The sequence below is a fragment of the Chiloscyllium punctatum genome, chromosome 41 (assembly GCF_047496795.1).
Source record: "Chiloscyllium punctatum isolate Juve2018m chromosome 41, sChiPun1.3, whole genome shotgun sequence".
Classification (NCBI taxonomy): Eukaryota; Metazoa; Chordata; class Chondrichthyes; order Orectolobiformes; family Hemiscylliidae; genus Chiloscyllium; species Chiloscyllium punctatum.
This window is the reverse complement of record NC_092779.1, coordinates 46,337,514-46,356,321: the sequence shown is the minus strand read 5'-3', so window position 1 is coordinate 46,356,321 and position 18,808 is coordinate 46,337,514. Positions and strand designations below refer to the sequence as shown.

Here is an 18,808-nt window from a genome sequence, read left to right as displayed (position 1 = left end):
AATTGGCTGGTGGACACATGACTACAAGTGCCCAACCATTCTCTCTACAAGTGGAAGATTTGGACCATGTAGGAAACAATCACTCAGTGGTGACCACAGGGTCGGCTCACTGTCCAATAAGGGCAAGGAGTGAGTTCTTGAAGCTGCAGGGATGATAGAAGGCCTTTGGGGGTGCATGTCTAGCCATATGTACCCACTCCCCAATCCTGCCTTGATGAAAATCATCTGGTGATGAAGAAGACATTTCCCTGCTTGCCTCCAACCGTGTGCCCATTGGGTATATGAAAGATCCCAAATCAGTAAAAGAGAGACCAACGACTTAGTGAAAGAGATGGAGTTAGATTAGTCTTTGACAGAGTATTGATGAAAAATAATTTATCCCTTTACTGATTTTCTTTTCTGTTGAGTTCAATGATAAACAAAATCAAGTTGAATGTGAAACATGTTGGAACACATTGTCACTTGTTTTGCATTACCAGCAAAGATTAATTTAACATCCTCTCCACAGCCCACTCCACAACCCCCACACTCCAACCAAAATGGGAGAGAGCGGAAGAGAGATGAGAGGTGTAGGGAGTGGGCGGCACAAGATGTCAGATTCAGATGGTTCATAATGTATGCCTGGATTTCAAATGTACTGCATTTAAAAACAAAATTAAGTATCAGGCTCTTGTTTATATCTAACCTTTGCAAAAATACTCAATACTCCATTGGAGTAATTAACCTACAGCTACTTACTGACTCTGTTAGCCTTCTTATCTTTATTCGGCCAATCAAAGTTCTCTATCAGCACCTTTTTTTTGGGCACTGCAGTGGTTGTAGCTTATTTGTAAACAGAATATTGATGTATAAGTACAGTGCTTTGTGATTCAAAGATAATTGGGCAGAGGAAATAGTAAAATAGGTTCAAACATTTATGGATTTCTCTGCAATTTTAATAAGGCCTGAAATGTTTAAGAAGTTACTTATTAGACTTTTTAGACTTAAAATGTCATTAAGTATTAATGACAAGCAATTTAGCAACAATATTACTGAGTTCTGATCTCTTAAAATGGAAATTATATTGAATAGAAAGTTTACCTCACCAGCAAAGCCATGAAATATGTTGCAGTACGAAGAAAAAGGCAGATTAAAATTTGAATATGAAAGAGGTTGTGTTGTTTGTCTGATGTCAGTCTGCCTTCTTTCCACTTGGAACGTCTTGCTGATTTTGTTCTGTGACTGTGTTTCCTGTGAGTACCAGCCCCATTCCCTTTATTTATTTTCATTTTAATTTAGAATATCTCTTGCCCTTAGTCTACATTTTATTCAGTAGCATCATCTGATTGTTTTCACAAGGCTGTTATGGTGTTTTGCTCAGGATTGATTTAATTTGGTAAGTTGAATTTTGTAGACAAGATGTAGAACAGTATTTCATTGGCATATTACAATGAACAACAGTAGGTATATGCTTAGCTTGCACTCAGGCTGCTCCTGTCATCATGGTGATATGATGGAGTGTAATTCCCTCATCAGCATTAAATTTCTAAACACTGTACTCAGAGCAAGCCAATTAGAAGATGTTGCGTATCTGACTTGGGTGCCCTATCTGTGCTGCATTGTGAAAAAGCGTACAATTCTGACGGGAAGCTACACAGGTCTTCAGAAAAGCACAGAAAAAAAGCACAAGAGTGGAAGAGCCTCAGCACAAAGGAAATGTTGTTTTGAAGGAGCAGAGTGCAGGAACAAATTCTGACGACATGATAACATATTTATTCAGGTAGGCACTACACTGCTTTGCATCCAGATACCAAAGGGTGGAAGCATTCATTTCATATAATTTATTCTTGTGTAAATTGAAGTGAGTTTTTGGCTAGAGTGGCAGAAAATTATAATATTGGGCAAACAAAATCATTGTTAGTAAGCTGAATCACAAACATTTCATCATACTGGGACAAATCAAGATGAGTCATAAAGCTTCTTTGCCTGATGACTGAAACGTAGCTGTAATTTTCTTACTTAGTGCTTTAAAGTCCTAATGTAACAGGATTTGTTTTGCTTTCCTCCATCAAATGATGGAGTAATATCTACTGTGGGCTTATCAACCTAACCCAGCAAGCAACGGTACTATATTATTGTACCTTTCTTCCTGCCCTATGTAATCATGGACTTGATGTAAGGGTGTTTGTAAGGTCGAGGATGTAAGAAATACAGACCACAAAACTTCAAGAAGTTTTTCAGAACATTTATGGTGCTGATACAGACAAATTTTATTTTGCTTTTCTCGATTCTAATGATGGATTGGGAGTAGTCGTGGGAGAATATAAGGTTGATCTCACTCTTTGTGCACCTTTTCTACAACCGTAACATTGTATTCTTTGCTCTGTTCTATTACCCTAATTCACTTTGTATGGCGTGCTCTGCACACAAAACAAAACTTTTCACTGTATCTAGGTAGATGTAGCAATAATAAATCAAATCAAATCAAACCAAACGAAAAGGTGACAGAATAAAACAGAATCTAGGTTAGCTTGCAGATACAAATTTTCTATTTTCTGCGTTTTGTTAGTCTTGCTTGGCAGCAATCTCAGCCTTCTCTACATGCAGTTTAATTTTTTAGAGTAACCATGCGTTTGCAATAACTGAGGACTAGGTCAGCTGGAAAACATAATTTAATTGTTAAATGAGCACCTGCACATTTGGATTCATAACTGTTTGGCCCTCTGGGATATTTTTATTTGTTATTAACTGTGTGTGGCCAAGTCAGAAATCTATTAAAATTAATTGGTTCATATATGAAGGAATGATTGTCTCACTCATCCCAATTGGAATATGTAATCTGATGAAAACGAGCAAAATCTTCGCCTAAATGCAGCTTTGTTTAAGCCTGTTTGTATGGACTACAGACTAGACTTCTGCATTCCCACTAAAAACATCTGGGTGTCCTTGAACATGAATCACAGATATTTAACATGCAGGTACAGCATATAATAATGAAAGAAAATAATATGTTAGCCTCTATCACAAAGAAGCTGATGTATAAGAAGGCGAGAAGTCTCACTGTAATTGTATGGGGCCTTTGAGAGACCACACCCTTATTTACAATTCTGCTCTTGTACCTAAAGAAGGACATACTAGACTTGGAAGGAACACAATAACTTCTAAGTTCCAGGCGAAGGGGCAATATGAAGGCTCAGCAGTTAGCACTGCTGCCTCACAGCCTCAGGGACCTGGACTGGCTGGAGTTTGCGCATTCTTCCAGTGTCTGCGTGAGTTTCCGTTGGGTGGCCAGGTTTCCTCCCACAGTCCAAAGACCTGAAGGTTGGGTGGATGGCCATGGGAAATGCAGGGTTACAGGGATAGGATAGGGGGTGGGTCTGGGTGGGATGCTCTTCAGAGGGTCAATGTGGACTTGATGAGCCAAATGGCCTGCTCCCATACTGTGGGATTTTATGATTTTAAAGGAGAAGTAGGTAGCATTATTTAGGAAGGGAGGAAGAAATAAACTAGAAAATTCTAGACCAGTCAACCTAACCTCAGTGATGGGGTAACTATTTGAAGCAATTTTGAGGAACAGAATTAATCTATACTTGACAGGCAAGATTTAATCCAGAATAGCGAGCACGGTTTTGATTAAGGGGAGCTCATGTCTGACCACCTTGGTTGAATTTTTTGAAGAGCACAGTGGGTATGTAGATGAAGGCAATGCATTTGACATAACTCAATCAGATTCCAGCAAGGCTTTTGATAAGGTCCTGCATGGGAAACTGATCATGAAGATGAGAACCCATGGGATCCAAGGAAATTTGGAAAATTGGATCCAGAATTGGCTTAGTAGCAGGAAGTAGAGGGTGATAGTTGGGCCGTGTTTTTACGACTGGTGTCTCACAGGGATCAGTGTTGGAATCCTTGCTGTTTGTGATAAATATAAATCAGTTAGATTTAAATGTTGGAGGATTGATCAGTAAGTTTGCGGATGACATGAAAAATGATTGGGGTGGTAAATAGTGATGAGGCTAGCCTTAGATTATAGGAGGATACAAACAGGCTAGACATATGGGCTGGTCAGTGGCAACTGGGACTCCAATCTGGTAAGTATGGGGTAATGCACTTGGGTAGGAGAAACAAGGGAATACCTGCTGAACAGCAGGACTTTGGGAAGGACCCCATTTCAGAGGGACCTTGATGTGCATGTCCATTGGTCCCTTATGGTTGGAGATAGGCAGACAATGTGGTTAAGAAGGCATATGGGATACTTGCCTTTCTTAATCAAAGCATATACTTTCGGAGCAGGTGGGTTATGCTGGAGATGTAAAAATGTTAGTGAGGCCACAGCTAGAGGAATGAAGTTCTGGAATCTCCTTCACAGGAGGGATGCAATTGCACTGTTGGGACTCCAGGGGAGCTTTATCAGGATGTTGTCTGGACAGGAGAGTTTTAGGTGTAAAGGGAGATTGGATAGACTAGAGTTGATTTTCTTGGAGCAGAGAAGACCGAGGGAGTAATGATTGAGATCCATAAAATTATTAGTGGCTTAGACAGGCTAAACAGGAAGGAACATTTCCCCTGGATAGAGGGATCAATGACTGGGGTCATAGATTTAAGAAAAGGGGCAAGAGGTTTAGAAGGAGAGTAGGAAAAACATTTCATCCGGAAGGTGGTTAGAATCTGCAACTCACTGTCTGTATGGGTGTTAGAGGAAGAAATAACATTCCAGAAGTATTTAGATGTGCACTTGCAATGAAAGGCATGCGAGACTGTGGGATTCGAATGAGATCGACCACCTGGACCTCCCTGAGTATAAGTTCCCTGATTGCTAACCTGGGGAGACACCTGCCAAACAGGGAGCCCTGGTTGTCGGATATAAACAGGATTCCCATGGATTCTCCTCACACTAGGGACTGGCTCTGAGCTGGCTGGTCAGAACCATGTACTGTGCACAATTGGTGGCTTGGTGATGGGATACTAACCTCTGTGGAGTCATTTCACAGGCTATGGGCCAACTGTTGGAAAATGAGATTAGAATAGGCAGGTTACTGCTTTTGACTGGCGCAAAATCTTTGAGCAAAAGGACCTTTTTTTTTTCTGTGCTGTAGATCTCTTTGACTCTGTGGATCTAAAGGTTTGCTAAACTGCAGAGATTATTCATATTACCAACTCACTTGCCGCTTATGTGCAGACAATTAAAGTAGCTCCTGTGCCTATACAGATGTGCTACTTGACATCAGCTAACCACAGCAAGCTGTTGGAAGCACCTCTACCACCACTAGCTGGAGATTCCTGCTCATGCACCATTACCACCACTAGCCAGGTGTCTGTGCGTGTACCCTGTCATCACCCTCTAGGAGGCATTAGTTCTGCCGATGTCACTCTGTGGCCAGAAATAAGAGGGGGATAATGGAGGATACTGGAAGTGAAGAGGCAACAGATACAGAGATTGGGCAGGCTGTGAGTGAGGAAGAGGTGAAATAGGCCTCTGCCATCAAGTCAGACAGTGCCCTTTGAGGACCAAGGAGGCTGAGCCCAGGGGTCGGGTTGTGGCTGCGAGCCTGGAACCGAGGTGAGAAGGTGGTGAGGTGAGCAGCAGGAGAGGGATAGACGTTAGGAGCAGGATTAGTCCTGGGCCGTGGTCCCAGGCACCTCGCTCCAGAAGGGTGCCGCACAGGGCAGTGAAACAATCACAGTAAAGGACTGGCAGTGAAGAGACACTGTCAGGGAGGGTTAGGAAATTCCCTTGGTATGGAGCACATAAATGTTAGCATCACATATTCTACATAAAATATCTAAACAAAGGCACTGTGTTTTCTGGTCGGAGTGCCTCGTGCTGTAACGTACATTCCGGCAATGCTGCAAGTTAAACTAAAATTGAAAAGTGCCCACTTCATACCAGTGATCAAATCAAAATGTTATAGATTCAGGATTCACCCTCTCCACTGAGTGGAACCACAGGGATTTTAACTCTGATGTGTAGCAGCAGGTGTGGGGACTGATGATCTCCGGTGACTCATCACCGGAGTACACAACATCCAGCCGACAGTATTTCCTCAAACCTTCCATCAGTGCCATATTGGTGACTGGTTGCTGCTTTCGTTTACTTAAGATGACGTAGAGTACATCTTTACATGTGCACGTTGCATCACCCAATGCCGGCATTAGCAGCTTATGCAGCTGTACCAAACTGATTCTTGGGGTGTGGGTTTGTCCTCTGAGGGGAGCTTGAGTACACGAAAGAATAAGAGGCAATCTCATTGGAGTATATAAAATCCTTGAAGGGATTAATAGGGTAGATGCTGCAGGGTTGTTTTCACTTGTGTGTGAATATAGAATTAGACGTCACAATCTCATAAGGAATTGGCCTTTAGGATTGAGTTGAGGGGAAAGTTAACTGTGAAGCTGGTGTATCTTTGGAATTTGTTAGTGCAAGAGTGGATGCTAAATTATTGAGTGTATTCAAGGGAAAGGTCGATAGATATTTAGACACCAACAAAATTAGGGGATGCTAGGATCCTGCAGGAAGGTGCAATTAAAGTAGAAAGTCATCCATGTTGAATAATATAGTAGGTTTGACAGGCCTAATAGCTAACACTTACTTGTATTTCTTATTTTCTTAATAAATGTAAATAAATCACGTCAAAATGCAACTGTCCACTACTCCCATCGTTGTTTGTATCTCTCCATACATTGGGTGGAACATAATCCCGACCTCTCCCTGGAATGATTGGGAGGCTGTGATGAGTCATATAAACAGATTGGAAGGCAGTGTGAGAAGAACCTATTGCCTCCATGTCTCTCACTGATGAGCTGGAGAAGACTGAGGTTGGCTCACGGACCAATGGAAACTCTTATAAAGTCAGTTCGGGATTACTTAAGAGTGTTTGCCTTGCTTTTGCAGGTATTCTGTTGATCGTGGTGAGGAGTTGTCAGAGGGGCACGTAATGAAGAGAGATCATCAGATGTATCTTGTCAGGCTCTCTACAGACTCAACAGGAGCATTCCTGATCAGGCACTTTGTAGCTCATAGAATACTCAGTGGCAAATGTCACTCTGTCAAAAACTCCACACTGCCTTTCATATCAATGCATCTAACCTACCTGAATAGGGTCTACCTGACTGGCTCTGGCAAACTTGCACAATGTACCTTTCTTAATTCTATGGTGTTCATTGTTGTTGCTGCTCTGGGCTTCCTGTGGGCCATAATTGCATGCAATATTCCAACAGTGGCCTAACCAATGTCCTGTACAGCCGCAACATGACCTCCCAACCCCTGTACTCAATACTCTGACCAATAAAGGAAAGCATACCAAACGCCTTATTCACTATCCTATCTACCTGCGAGTCCACTTTCAAGGAGCTATGAACCTGCACTCCAAGGTCTCTCTGTTCAGCAACATTCCCTAGGACCTTACCATTAAGTGTATAAGTCCTGCTAAGATTTGCTTTCCCAAAATGCAGCACCTCGCATTTATCTGAATTAAACTCCATCTGCCACTTCTCAGCCCATTGGCCCATCTGGTCCAGATCCTGTTGTAATCTGAGGTAACCCTCTTCACTGTCCACTACACCTCCAATTTTGGTGTCATCTGCAAACTTACTGACTGCACCTCTTATGCTCGCATCCAAATCATTTATATAAATGACAAAAAGTAGAGGACCCAGCACCGATCCTTGTGGCACTCCACTGGTCACAGGCCTCCAATCTGAAAAACAACCCTCCACCACCCTTTGTCTTCTACCTTTTGAACCAGTTCTATATCCAAATGGCTAGTTCTCCCTGTATTCCACGAGATCTAACCTTGCTAATCAGTCTCCCATGGGGAACCTTGTCAAATGCCTTACTGAAGTCCATATAGATCACATCTACTGCTCTGCCCTCATCAATCCTCTTTGTTACTTCTTCAAAAAACTCAAACAAGTTTGTGAGACATGATTTCCCATGCACAAAGCCATGTTGACTATCCCTAATCAGTCCTTGCCTTTCCAAATACATGTACATCCTGTCCCTCAGGATTGCCTCGAACAACTTGCCCACCACCGAGGTCAGGCTCACTGGTCTATAGTTCCCTGGCTTGTCCTTACCACCCTTCTTAAACAGTGCCACCACGTTTGCCAACCTCTAGTCTTCCGGCACCTCACCTGTTACTACCGATGATACAAATATCTCAGCAAGAGGCCCAGCAATCACTTCTCTAGCTTCCCACAGAGTTCTCGGGTACGCCTGATCAGGGGCTGGGGATCTATCCACTTTTACCCATTTCAAGACATCCAGCACTTCCTCCTCTGTAATCTGGACATGTGCAAGATGTCACCATCTATTTCCCTACATTCTATATCTTCCATATCCTTTTCCACAGTAAATACTGATGCAAAATATTCATTTAGTATCTCCCCCATTTTCTGTGTCTCCACACAAAGGCCGCCTTGCTGATCTTTGAGGGGCCCTATTCTCTCCCTAATTACCCTTTTGTCCTTAATATATTTGTAAAACCCCTTTGGATTCTCCTTAATTCTATTTGCCAAAACTATCTCATGTCCCTGTTTTGCCCTCCTGATTTCCCTCTTAAGTATACTCCTCCTTTCTTTATACTCTTCTAAGGATTCACTCGATCTATCCTTTCTATACCTGACATATGCTTCCTTCCTTTTCTTAACCAAACCCTCAATTTCTTTAGTCATCCAGCATTCCCTATACCTACCACCCTTCCCTTTCACCCTGACAGGAATATACTTTCTCTGGATTCTTGTTATCTCATTTCTGAAGGCTTCCCATTTTCCAGCCGTCCCTTTACCTGCGAACATCTGCCTCCAATCAGTTTTCGAAAGTTCTTGCCTAATACCATCAAAATTGGCCTTTCTCCAATTTAGAACTTCAACTTTTAGATCTGGTCTATCCTTTTCCATCACTATTTTAAAACAAATAGAATTATGGCCACTGGTCCCAAAGTGCTCCCCCACAGACACCTCAGTCACCTGCCCTGCCTTATTTCCCAAGAGTAGGTCAAGTTTTGCACCTTCTCTAGTAGGTACATCCACATACTGAATCAGAGAATTGTCTTGTACACACTTAAGAAATTCCTCTCCATCTAAATCTTTAACACTATGGCAGTCCCAGTTGATGTTTGGAAAGTTAAAATCCCCTACCATAACTACCCTATTATTCTTACAGATAGCTGAGATCTCCTTACAAGTTTGTTTCTCAATTTCCCTCTAACTATTGGGGGGTCTATAATACCATCCCAATAAGGTGATCATCTCTTTCTTATTTCTCAGTTGCACCCAGTTACTTCCCTGGATGTATTTCTGGGAATATCCTCCCTTAGCACAGCTGTAATGCTATCCCTTATCAAAAATGCCACTCCCCCTCCTCTTTTGCCTCCCTTTCTATCCTTCCTGTAGCATTTGTATCCTGGAACATTAAGCTGCCAGAGTTGCCTATCCCTGAGCCAAGTTTCCGTAATTGCTATGATATCCCAGTCCCATGTTCCTAACCGTGTCCTGAGATCATCTGCCTTCCCCGTTAGGCTCCTTGCATTGAAATAAATGCAATTTAATTTATTAGTCCTATCTTGTCCCTACCTGCCCTGACTGTTTGACTCACTTCTGTTCTCAACTGTACCCGTCTCAGATTGATCTCTTTCCTCACTATCTCCCTGGGTCCCACCCCCCCACCTTACTAGTTTAAATCCTCCCAGGCAGTTCTACCAAATTTCCCTGCCAGTATATTAGTCCCCTTCCAATTTAGGTGCAATTCATCCTTCTTGTACAGGTCACTTCTACCCCAAAAGAGATTCCAATGATCCAAAAATGTGAATCCCTTTCCCATACACCAGCTCCTCAGCCATGCATTCATCTGCTCTATCCTCCTATTCCTGCCCTCACTAGCTCGTAGCACTGGGAGTAATCCAGATATTACTACCCTTGAGGACCTCCTTTTTAAATTTCTACCTAACTCTCTGTAATCTCCTTTCAGAGTCTCAACCTTTCCCCTTCCAATGTCGTTGGTTCCAATGTGGACAATGACCTCCTGCTGGCCCCTCTCCCCCGTGAGAACATTCTGCACCCTCTCTGAGACATCCTTGATCCTGGCACCAGGGAAACAACACGCCATTCTGCTTTTTCTCTGCTGGCCACAGAAACGTCTGTCTGTACCTCAGACTAGAGAATCGCCTAATATAATTGATCTCTTGGAAGCTGACGTACCCCTCATTGCATTAGAGGTCGTCTCAATACCAGAAACTTGGCTGTTTGTGCTACGTTCCCCTGAGAATCCATCACCCCCTACATTTTCCAAAACAGCATACCTGTTTGAAATGGGTATCTCCACAAAAGACTCCTGCTCTCGCTGCCTACCTCTCTTACCCATCTATGTGACTGTATCTGAGACTTTCCCCCTTCCTATAACTACCATCCATCACATACTGTTACTGTTGCAAATTCCTCATCGCTTCTATTTGTTTCTCCAACCAATCCACTCGATCTGATAAGATTCACATCCAACAGCATTTATGGCAGATATAATCCGCAGTAACCCTGAAACTCTCTTTAAACTCCCATTTCTGACAAGAAGTACATATCACTGCAAAGGCCAGTTTTGCTCCTTCACAATCTACAGACCCAGAAAAATAACATCGTCTACAAAACACTGCCCCAGATTACATTAATAGCTATGGCTTATATTTTAAGTTTAATCAAGAGATTTATCTCCAAAAACATATAATCAAGAAAGAATCCACTGTACCCACTACTGCAGCCCTTCTCTTGGACAGACTTAAAACAACAATTAACTTCTCTGATTCTGTGCTGTGAACTTTGCCCAACAGTTCCTCCAAGATTAGTTGTGAATTTCATTGTTTGTTAATTTTCCCAGATGCACTCCGATGTCCAGCGATACACAAATTCAAACAGCAAAGGCAGTAACTGTGCAGGTTTCTCTCTCTCTCTCTCTCTCTCTCCTGCACTGTCTTCACCATGTGCTTCCTTTGTTTGCTCTTCTCCCTTTTAAACTGCTGTTGACAAGGGAGAAGAGCAGACAAAGGAAGCACATGGTGAAGACAGTGCAGGAGAGAGAGAGAGAGAGAAAAAAAAACCTGCACAGTTACTGCCTTTGCTGTTTGAATTCGTGTATCGCTGGACATCGGAGTGCATCTGGGAAAATTAACAAACAGTGAAATTCACAACTAATCTTGGAGGAACTGTTGGGCAAAGTTCACAGCACAGAATCAGAGAAGTTAATTGTTGTTTTAAGTCTGTCCAAGAGAAGGGCTGCAGTAGTGGGTACAGTGGATTCTTTCTTGATTATATGTTTTTGGAGATAAGTCTCTTGATTAAACTTAAAATATAAGCCATAGCTATTAATTTAACCTGGGGCAATGTTTGTAGAAGAAATAGACGGTGTTATTTTTCTGGTCTTCCATTAGATAAGATAGTTTCCCCTATCTATCCTAGTTTCCCCTATCAAATTCTTTTGTCATTTAACATATCTTAATTAGTTTGCTGCTCAACCATTTAAGCTCAACCGAGTAACATTTTTAGCTGAGTTCTTGCAGCCATTACTCTCTGAGCTCTGGTATCAACCAATGGAATGTGATACCTGACATGGACAGAACTGTACTCAAGGATGAAGCCAGAACATTGCGAATCATGGGATTGGCACCAAAATAGATCAACGAGCACAGACTAATCACTGCTTATGTTTGGTCTTGGCCTGACTTAATGGTTCTAATAACAAAAATGAGGAAATCCATACTCTGAACTGCACTGCCTGTTGAGTTGGGATCTGATCAGTAAAACAGACATTAGCATTCAGCAACATTCAATGGGTACTTGTAGTTTCCAGTATCTTCATTGGTATCCCAGTTGGTGAAGTAATAAACACTGAAGAAAATGTCAGTCATGGATGTGATTTGGACAATCAGCTAATTAAAACTAATCCCTCCAGCACATTTTCAGAGCATGATATTTAATTGCACTTTGCATAATCCACTATGAACTTGATTATTCAAGACATTAATACTTCTTTAAAAATTCCTCATCTCTCTTAAATGTTTTTGGGGCTAATTCAGTTTATCTGCTCATTCTTGATATATTTAAAATTCTAATCTGTGTCGTCTAATCTATACCCTTCAATATTAACTGCTTTCTCCCTCAGTGATGAAGCTCGAACTTCTCCAGTCTCTCTGTTCTTCATCATGTTTAGATATGTTGGTTAGCTCACTTAGCTCGATGGCTAGATTGTGGTGGAGAATAGCACCAACTGCAGAAGTCTAATGTGTGCACCATCTGTGGTAATTCATGACTCCCGCCTTGTCCCAAGCTTTAAGCAAAGTGGAACCTCCCATGCTATGAAACCACTTCTTTCTTTCTCTAGCAGAGAGATGACATGGTCTGTTGCAGGTGATGGTTTAGGGATTAGGGCTGGTACAGTGGTAATGCCATTGGACTAGTAATTTTAGAATGTTATGCTTAATGTTCAAATTGGTTCAAATCCCACTACAGCCAACAGTGAAATCTGGGACTCATTCTTTTGGTGGAGCAGACACAAGCAGCCAGGTAGCCTATTTCTTAGGTTCTTATGTAATTACTTTACATTTAATGAGAAAACGTTTGAAATCCCAAGATCTCTGCAAATGTAGAATTTTCCACTCACTAAAACTACCTGCCTGCAATCTCATTGTACTCTGATTCCAAAGAGAGTTGATTTTCACATGGATTTATGAAAATTCTTTGAACTACTTGAGTTTGCTTACAGGACAATACCACTCACTTCAAAGAGGTTTATAGTCTTTAAGAAAACTGAGATAGAACAAAAACAAACCTTTCACAATCATTCGCAATTTGATTTGTTTGTGTATTTGTTTTTAATATTAATGAAGTAGCCTGGTAATTAATGAAATATATCCTCGTCATGCTGGTTATAAAAATGAAAAAGAAATGCTGTTATTTTTTAATCCCTGTCTCTTTAAATCAGGCAGAATATTTAAGGATTCAAAGGTCATCTGTATTACTTTAACCTTCTGTTATGGTATATGTTGGGAAGTTGTCAACACTGTTTTCCTAGTAACAGGCCTGAAAAGAGGTATAGCATGCCATTTGAGATATATGCAGTCATTGTGATTGACTCCGTTATAGATAAAACGGCCTATTGTTGCTGAATTAGCAGAAAGTTATGGGATTGCTATCAGAGCTTGGCAATCAGTCGAGAGCTAGAGAATTAACCAACCTGAAAAGAATCCTTTGAGTATAGTTGATCGAAAAGATTAAATCTTCATAGACAAATTGACCCAGCTTCTGTAGCTCTCTGGGTGAAAGGAAGCTGCATGATGAAGAGCTATATTTAGAGGTATAGTTGAGGGTGTGGATGATCATCTTTGTAAAAAAGGAAAATATTATGGTTTCTGGAAATCTGAAATACAAATAGAAAAATTTTGAACACAAAGTTGGTCTGACAATGTCTGTGGGGGGAGAGACAGTGATAATGAGCAGAATTTAATGGAGCCTGTAAGATCAGGAAACATGTTTAGTGGGAATTGCAATATTACATGAGTTGACAAGTACAACATTCAACATTAACATGAAGATTTAATGTACAGCGAAGGTAAGCACATCATTTCTTCAAAAATAAAGACTGTGTTCCCAACTGCCCTGTAGCCATTGTGTGTCAGCCATGGATTGTGCCAGTACATTTAGCTGTCTGAATAAGTTAGTCCCAAAATATGATGATGGTACATACATTTAAACCAATTATAATGAGTGATATTCATGTGATATAATGAAATTAAACCAATATAATGAGTGATATTCATGTGACAAATTTAACATTTTTACAACTCAATCATGACCTTTGTTCTTTTTTTAGGTTTCTCCTTGCAGCCATTTTGCCTCAATGCCATTCTGACATCAAAGGCTGAGGCAGTGTGCTGTGTTATTACCTTAGTTAATCATGGCAGTCTGAGGACTCTGCTCTATGGGGGTCTCATGCACTAGTGCAGGAGAACATCCTTGTGGTCAATGGGAGAGGGGATGAGGGCAGGCCACTCAATCTAGGGCACACTGAGATACACTTCTCCTCCGCCAATAATGTTCAATGTCATTTCGTTGTCTCCCTGAGAGAGAGGGCCACTTGGGGACAGCTTCTGGTGTCTCAATCTCTTCTCCTTAACCACTGCTATATGGTATCCATGGCTAGAGTGACAAAACATAGATCAGACCATGTATGGTTCTCCATGGCCATCATCAAATTTTCCATGGAGGAAACCATGAGCTCACATGCCTCAGACATTGTGGCTTGCATCAACACCTTCGTCATCTACACAAAGATGGACAAGACCTCGGCATCTCCACCACATGCCCCTCTGTCCTTTCCTGTGCTAGTAGCCATGATCACAGGCCCATCATCAGTTTGAGTAGGGGCCTAGTACTCAACACTTGACTGTCACAATGTTGTTCACCTGCTGGCCATGAGTGCAGTACTCCCACCACATTGAGTTCCCAAACACAAACCCTCTGATCACCTGGTAGTCACTGCACTAGTGGAAATTGTAGAAGAGGCAGGTGACAGTGCATCCTCTGGGTCTGCGCTTTCAATGTTCCCTCAGGTAGAACCTCTTCAGCCTCTTGCTATAGCTCTGTTCTGGGCTTGGTGTTGCCTGTAATCGAGAGACCAAAAGGACTACATTGTACATAAATACAGTCTGAGCACATTTCCTTTGTGCTACCTGCCAGCACCAGGTTAGATACATTCTCATTTGAGAGACTGCCCATTCTAGCCTTCCCATCTGCAATTACTCAGCTAATCCCCTCTCCTGTGACCTGCAGTCTCCCTCTGTAGGAGTGAGTCATTGCAGGGCAAGCAATTCTTCTCTGGCCCCTGCTCTCTCTCTTGACTTTTGGGTTTTCTTCTCTTCCGTGACAACTTACAAAACTTGTCAAGTGACTACAACTGAGTTTCAAGACCACACTTATTATGCATCAGTGGTAAATTGGATTCACACACTCACACAAGCCAAATGGTCACATCAGCATCTCCTTTGAGCAGACGTCTTTACTAGACCAGAGAATTACTCCCATTGTCTAATCTCGAGATTCAATCAAAAATTATTCTCTGGGTATTTTTAAGCATTTAGTCCTACCTTTATTGGGTAGGAAGCATTCTTTGCTAACAACAGTTGCCAGGACTAATGCTGATTATCAGCATTATTCCTCAAATCCATCTTGATGATACAATGGTACTCATGAAGAAAGATCAATGATGATAGAGTTCTTATTGCAAGTTTATTAGGATATAATTGTAGCTGATTCCTGGAACACTCCTTGGCTCCAGTGTACTTCAGCAAAGGATTTCAGAATGGATCAATAAAAATGCCTGGATATTGTGCATGATGTTTCAATTTAACTAACCTGAAGCAAATGTAAACATGATCTGGTGTCAGGTCCAGGGTCAGGGATAGAAATCCTGAGTCCCAGCCTGGGACCCTGGCCCCCTTTCCATCTCTTGGCCCAAGTCAGCAGTCTTTGTAACCCCTCTATGCAGAACACCCCCTCCCTCAACACAGCATGACTCAAACATTCCCCCAAACTGAGGACAGTGGTCCTGCCCCTGACCTGAGCAGAGGGGTCCCCTAGAGACTGGAATGTTGGTTATGGCTCCAGTTGTGATCCCTGGTGAAACCATCCAGGTTTCACTGCTGTTACAATAGCGGTAAATATCTGGACTATTAAATTTTAACTTCTGATCTGATTCTTTTACCTGAGAGACCTTTTTAAGGACTATGGACGCAATTGTCTTTTATAAAAGACAAATATTAATCTAAAATGACTGACGTGATTACTTGAGGTAAACCATGTGGAATAAACACAACCAATCACTCTGAAATTACCATTTTATTAAAAGACATCGAAACTAGGAATTGTCAGGACAGCGTGAAAGGAGGACATTCGGCCTTTTGAGTCTGCACCAACCCTCCAAAGAGCATTCCACCCAGACCCAGAACCTCACTGTATCCCCTAACCCCACATCTACCATGGCTAATCCACCTAGCGTGCACACCCCTGGACACTACAAGACAATTTAGCATGGCCAATCCACCTGACCTGCACATCTTTGGACTGTGGGAGAAAACTGGAGGAAACCCACGCAGGTACAGGGAGGATGTGCAAACTCCACACAGGCAGTCGCCTGAGGGTGGAATTGAACCTGGGTTCCTGGTGCTGTGAGGGAGCAGTGCTGACCACTGAGCCATCATGCCGCTCCATTCTGGGCACTGGAACCTGGGTACTAACATCTGACACATGCTCTTTGCTCACCAACTGTCTTCATCACATGCACACAGGTATTGACATCGAATGTAAAACCTGTAAAAATCCATTCATTACTTTAAATCAAACCACAAATTGCTTTTTATGGGAAAGAATTGTTCACTATTTAATCAGAAGCATAATACTTAATCTTTTTAGCTACTTGTAACTGGTTAACAAGACCAAAATAATAGCATTGTGAATTCCTTATTAGATTTCTTTTAAAAACATTTACAATGAGGTGTTATTAAATGACATACCCAATTGTTCACAGTGTTCTGTCTGCTAGCAGTCAATTGGAGATGTCATGATTTGGAGATGCCGGTGTTGGACTGGGGTGTACAAAGTTAAAAATCACACAACACCAGGTTGTAGTCCAACAGGTGTAATTGGAAGCGCTAGCTTTCGGAGCGTCGTTCCTTCATCAGGTGGTTTTGATGAAGTGGAATGTTCTTCCAACCACCTGATGAAGGAACGACACACCGAAAGCTGGTGCTTCCAATTAAACCTGTTGGACTATAACCTGGTGTTGTGTGATTTTTAACTGGAGATGTGATTGATATGAGCATCTGTTGCTTATTTCTTATCAGAGATGCTAGCTTTGAGACAACTATTTCTTCTCCTATGAGCATATGCTAAAGTATAGATGCTTTCGGGGAGAAATGCACTAGTATCATTGCACTACTGCAGTAAGTCAGAATTGAATCCTTTGTGGAGTGTGATAGTTTAGATACAAGGGGCAAAAAAACCACAGATGTTGTGTTTGCCTGTGGGACCAACAGAGACTTCAAGTAGCACCAGAAAGATCCATGATGTGGATCTGATAGTGTTTTGGATGGTTTCCAATGTCTGGGAGAGACATATAGGAACAGTGTGAAAAAATTCAAAACAGTTCAGTGTAGACATTTTAAGTTGATAAAGAACATTAAGGTTGCAGCTTCAACAACTGTTGTAATCCCTTATATGAGCTTGATTTAATAAATTAGAGGAATGATTGCTTAATACACAAAAGAGGCTTTGCAATGAAGTAATCTATATGTATATATTTTACTGGACTTTGCTTGTGATGTTAGGATTCTCATCTTCTGGATTAGAAGATTGTGAATTCAAACCTTGAACAAATAGTTCACAGTTGTCATCCTGTATACAAGACCTTTTGAGACTCCAACTGCCCTCTTAGGTGAATGATAACAATCCAATCACATGATTTCAAAGAAGGTGAGGTTGTTTTTCTTGGTCACAGAAGTTGTTGGAAAAGCACAGCAGGTCTGGCAGCATCTGTGGAGAGAAATCAGAGTTACCATTCCAGGTTGAGTGACCCTTCCTCAGAGCTGATGGTAGCTAGGAAAATGTCGGTTTATATGCAGAAGATAGGGTGGGGGAGGGAATGAGCAGTAAATGATAGGTTGGGATAGAGTCCAAAGAGAGAAAAGAGCAGCTAGACAGACAAAGTAGTTGATAATGATCTGGCCAGGAGGGTGAGTAGCTATTAATGGGGACTATTTGTGGCTAACAATAGATTGTGTGTAATGGCAGACATTGTGATAACAAGGTCTGGTATGAGTGGGGGTTGGGATAAGGACATAGGAGAGCTCAACCCTAACGTTATTGAACATGACATTGAATCCAGAAGGAGCAGGGTCCCTAAGTGGAAAACGAGGTGCTGTTCTTCCAAACAGTGCTTTGCTGGAGCACTGTAGCTAACCTGGGAGAGAGATATTGACCAGGGAAAAGGGTGGTGTGATGAAGTGGCAGGCATATGGTAGTTCAGGATCTTTTCTGTAGACAGAATGTAAGCATTCTGCGAAGCGGTCACCCAGTCTATGCTTCATAGTGGAGACCATATTGTGAGCAGTGAATGCAGTAGACTAGATTGTGTGAAGTGCAGGTAAAGTGCTTCACCTGGAAGATGTGTTTGGACCCTTGGATACTGATTGGAAGTGAAATCAGTAAATGTTTCCAATTCTGGGTGAAAGAGGGAAACAGCACCGATGATATCATCAATATACCGGAGAAGAAGTTGTGGGTGTTTTGATGATGCCAACTTTGACAAGGGACCCTCTGGAATGTCCATCTTCTTCCTCAACCAGGGATTCCCCAGCACCATTGTTGACAGGACCCTCAGTCAATTCCAGCAGATCTCCTGCACTTTGGTCTTCATTCCCTCTCTTCCCTCTAACAACAGCGATAGGGTCCCCCTTATCCTCACCTACCATCCCACCAGCATCCACATCCAGAGGATCAATAGCTGCCATTTCCACCACCTCCGTGAGATACCTATCCCCCTCCCCTCCCCTTCCCTGTCAGCCTTCTGCAGGAACCATTCCCTCCAGGACACCCTGGTCCACACTTCCTTCACTCCCAACACCTCCCACAACCTCATGGCAACTTCCCCTGCAACCGCAGAAGATTGAATACTTGCCCCTTTACCTCCTCCTTCCTCAGTATCCAAGGGCCCAAACACATCTTCCAGGTGAAGTGGCACTTTACCTACCCCCGCACTTCACACAATCTAGTCTACTGCATTCACTGCTCACAA

General features: G+C 42.1%; 1 protein-coding gene across 3 annotated transcripts in view; it reads left to right on the top strand.

The window, feature by feature from the left end:
- The window catches only part of ripor2 (RHO family interacting cell polarization regulator 2), a 259,207-nt gene that overhangs the window by 56,699 nt on the left and 183,700 nt on the right, over nt 1-18,808 (top strand). Inside the window, exon 1 of one of the 3 annotated variants that reach the window (XM_072560833.1) lies at nt 1,587-1,759. The exons of the other annotated variants lie outside the window; for them this stretch is intronic. The gene's annotated coding sequence lies outside the window, so the exon portion shown is untranslated. Of the gene's footprint in view, nt 1-1,586; nt 1,760-18,808 lie in introns of those variants that run through there. 3 annotated transcript variants of the gene reach the window in all.